We start from the raw sequence: 4,374 nt of genomic DNA, 5'->3' as shown, positions 1-4,374 counted from the left end.
AAAAAACATATTACAGGTGTATTTTTTTTATTATTATTATTTATTTTTTTTGCTGCGGGGCAGCTCAAGAATGTTGGGCACACAAGTACTGTGGCTCTTTTGCCCCATGGCCAAGCCAACATCAAAGTTAGTTCACTAACTTTTAATTCTAGTTATGTTGGCTTGGCAAAGCCAACATACTGTTATGCTATTTAAACTTCTTATTTTTATTTTTATTATGTTGGCTTGGCAAAGCCAACATACTGTTATGCTATTTAAACTTCTTATTTTTATTATTATGTTGGCTTGGCAACAAGCCAACATACTGTTATGCTATTTAAACTTCTTTTTATTATGTTGGCTTGGCAACAAGCCAACATACTCTTATGCTATTTAAACTTATTTTTATTATGTTGGCTTGGCAAAGCCAACATACTGTTATGCTATTTAAACTTCTCCTTCTTCTTATTATTTTTCTGAGACTAAAAATTCCAAACGCTACTCCTCCTAGGGCTTTAAAGCCACAAGCCCCAAACTCGGCAGACACCTGCGGGATAGAGCAGTGCTTGTTGCTATATCTTTTCAGACTGATCAGACTTAAAGTTTTTTTTTTTATTAATTTTTTTATGTAAAAATAGTTTACCCATAGACTTACATTGTGTGAGAAAAATTGTGCTCCTACAGTTGCAATACCCGGATCCCCAGATTAAGGGGAGGAGTCCGGTTTCGTTTCACTTTTAAACTGGTTAAAAATACAAGTAAATAATACAATTTCCCTCAAACTGACAAGCTAAACCAACATATCTGATTATTACAGGGGTTAGGGCTCATTAATAATTTATTTCTGGGCAGAGAGCAGTCAGAAAGACGAGAGAAGAATCACGGCTGGTCAGCTCAGTCATTGTCTCCACGGAGCTCACAACGAGCAAATTTATTCTTATTTAAGACCTTTTAAAACGGTGATTGCACGCAATCCACACGTTAGAACACACCAAGAGCTAAATTCAGATGTTTCTGAACGGTTTAAAGTAATAACATGATATATTCGCGGCAGCCAACTGGCCGCGAGCTCGCGATGTATTACTCTGAACACTTGAAGTCCACATAGAGGATTTACAGCCTTTCACATTAAAACAGTGCAGCGAAACGGCACAAAACAATTAGAAGAATATATTATACACATGAAAATGAGTGTTTATATGTGCTTGTGAGATTTTCTCTGTCAGACTGAGCTGAACGTCACATCGATTGCTCGGCGCTGCATAACATGGTTAAGTCATTAATATATATTTTTTAAACTGCGGTCAAGCCAGCCGCACTTCAGAAAAACACCGTCAAGCCAGCCGCGAGTGAAATTTAGATGCGCGTGTATTACGGTAATCACGGTAATGGCAGGAACAACAGAGAGGAAACGCGCTTTCAGAGCGCTTTTCATCTACACGTTCAGATTTGATATATGATGACCGTTTTTTATAAAGGTAAATCAGTAGCAAAACTCGAGAGGTTGAAGATCTGATTGTGAGAACTTGTCATATTAATATTTGTATTTGTAAGTTAAAATTTACACTCACAGCTCTGATGTGAAAAGCTGAATCTTTCAATTTGCACACACAGACAATGATCAAAACACCCGTGTTTTGAATTGGAAGTTGTAGATTAATAGTCACAAATGTGTAGAATGACATTCACACAAAGAAAATGACATACACACATGTTTACGACATATTTACTTTTGCACTTTACTTCAGTTTCGCTGCACAACGTCAAGTCGGCACTTACAACCTCTCAGATCTGGAAGTATGAACAACTGTTTTCACTGAATGGAATATCCTTAGCTTTGACAGGATTTTAAGACACTGCATTCATTTTGCCATTCAGGTATTATCTAGTAGACAAATAATGCAACATATTTTATATGTATATCCCACTGCATATCACTCTACCAGAGTTGCAATATAATGCTGTTTTTATTATTTGTATGTTTTGTAAAAATAATTTTAACATCTTCATTGGGTTAAATTCCTAATTTGCTTGTCAGTAATGAACCTTTTTAAATGCAACATTATTATTTTTTTAATAAAAATCGAGTGTTTAATAATGTCTAAATGTACATTAAACAGCAAAACCTAAAAAATAAGCACTTATGACCAGAAATACTGTTTTGAGCAACTAGTAGAGCTAAATACATGTATTTATTAAACATCAACAAGGCCATCTAGTGTTTAAGCAATGGAATTGCATATGAATATGCCTCTAATTTAAAGCGTGCCTCTTTGCACTGGAATTTAAACCTAAATACTACAGTTATTGTAGTATAAATAACCATATTAGAAAATGTTATATTTCAAATGGTCATTCATGGATCATAATTATTGCGCATATTATTTAGTACCATGATCTCTTCAAATTAACTAAACAGGACTGAGTTAACATGTAGTGCAGTTATTGGTTAAAAGCTACTCTTAATTGTTTAGTCGCATTTAACTGCCAAGGAGGAGTATGAGAACATAATGCTGTTCCATTTTCCAGTATAAAATGCTATTGTAACGCATAGTCATTAGTCAATGTAGTAATCAATGCACTTTATGTGTTACAAATGACTAGAAATCACTACAAATATAATGAAACTGCTGTCTGTCCCAATTAATACATTTCAAGCATATTAACAAAATGTTCAGTTTAGTACTATTGATAGCTCCATGAACCACGTGACCGCGTGGCGGTGAGATCAAAGCATGCTCTGGTACAGCGAGTTTACTCTGCAATATGCAGTGGGATATACATATAAAATATGTTGCATTATTTGTCTACTAGATAATACCTGAATGACAAAATGAATGCAGTGTCTTAAAATCCTGTCAAAGCTAAGGATATTCAGTGAAAACAATTGGCGTTGTTCATTGGTCGGGCATCGACCAATAAAATGTCTTCATTCGCACCAAAGCCCCGCCCACAGCTCTGCTCTCTCACATCTGCATATACAAGTGCACAAGTGAGTTTTGCAACAAGAATACCGCAAAAAGAGTAGCAAAAGTCAGAGCGCTAGGATTTGAACTTGTACTTCCAGATCTGAGAGGTTGTAAGTGCCGACTTGACGTTGTGCAGCGAAACTGAAGTAAAGTGCAAAAGTAAATATGTCGTAAACATGTGTGTATGTCATTTTCTTTGTGTGAATGTCATTCTACACATTTGTGACTATTAATCTACAACTTCCAATTCAAAACACGGGTGTTTTGATCATTGTCTGTGTGTGCAAATTGAAAGATTCAGCTTTTCACATCAGAGCTGTGTGTAAATTTTAACTTACAAATACAAATATTAATATGACAAGTTCTCACATTCAGATCTTCAACCTCTCGAGTTTAGCTACTGATTTACCTCCATAGTTTTTTGCCCATCTGCTCTAATATTCGTGTAACTTATTGTTTTCCTTGACTGTTCTGTATTACTATAATTTTCAACCTTTCAAAGCATTACAATATTAGTAGAAAACGAGATATGGGACATTCATTGATTTAGAAGACACTTTTTTATGATGAGAAAAAACAATTAAAGGTCAGTTCTTAAAAAAGACATCCCATACTATATCTATACCTCATATAAAACCATTTTACTGGAGCCTTTTCGAGATATAGGATAATATTACACTTTACAAGTCTATTAAGATCCCATTTCTAATAAGTAGAAAAAAACAATGGTCAGTTCTTATAAAGGACATGCCATACTATATGCACACCTCATATCAAACCATTCTACTGCAGCATTTTAGAGATATTGGACATTATTACACTTTAAAGGGCTATAAAAGATCCAATGTCTAATAAGTAGAAAAAACAATAGTTGGTTCTTATAAGGGACGTCCCATACCATATGCACACCTCATATCAAACCATTGTACAACAGCATTTTTGAGATATGGGACATTATTACACTTTAAAGGGTTATTAAGACCACATTTCTAATAAATAGAAAAAAAAACAATGGTCAAACAAATGGTCAATGGTGGGACGCGAGACCAGTGAGTGGAGCAGGCGTCGCTCATTTCCAATCACTCCACCGGCCTCGTTCCGTTCTCACGCCTCTCGGCCCCCGCCCCACTCATCACAACCCCATTTCTAATAAGTAGAAAAAAACAAAGGTCAGTTCATATAAAAGACGTCCCATACTATGCACACCTCATATTAAACCATTTTACTGCAGCATTTTTGAGATATGGGTCCAAATGGTGATTTAGAGGGCTATAAAAGACACTACTTCTAATAATTAGAAAAAAACAATGGTCCGTTCCTATAAGGGTCATCCCATACTATATGCAAACCTCATATCAAACCATTTTACTGCAGCATGTTTGAGATATGGGTCCATATGGCAATTTAGAGGGCTATAAAGACCCCA

The 4,374-nt window shown here is 35.4% G+C and overlaps 1 long non-coding RNA gene across 1 annotated transcript; it reads left to right on the top strand.

Moving 5' to 3' along the window:
* The first annotated feature begins 1,278 nt into the window (after positions 1–1,278).
* LOC132130842 (uncharacterized) lies at positions 1,279–3,857 on the top strand. Its single transcript, XR_009428793.1, has 2 exons — positions 1,279–1,444; positions 3,366–3,857. It is a non-coding gene; the product is annotated as an uncharacterized LOC132130842 (long non-coding RNA).
* Positions 3,858–4,374: the final 517 nt, after the last annotated feature.

Source organism: Carassius carassius, chromosome 47, assembly GCF_963082965.1.
Source record: "Carassius carassius chromosome 47, fCarCar2.1, whole genome shotgun sequence".
Lineage (NCBI taxonomy): Eukaryota > Metazoa > Chordata > Actinopteri > Cypriniformes > Cyprinidae > Carassius > Carassius carassius.
This window is presented reverse-complemented; position numbering and strand designations above follow the sequence as displayed.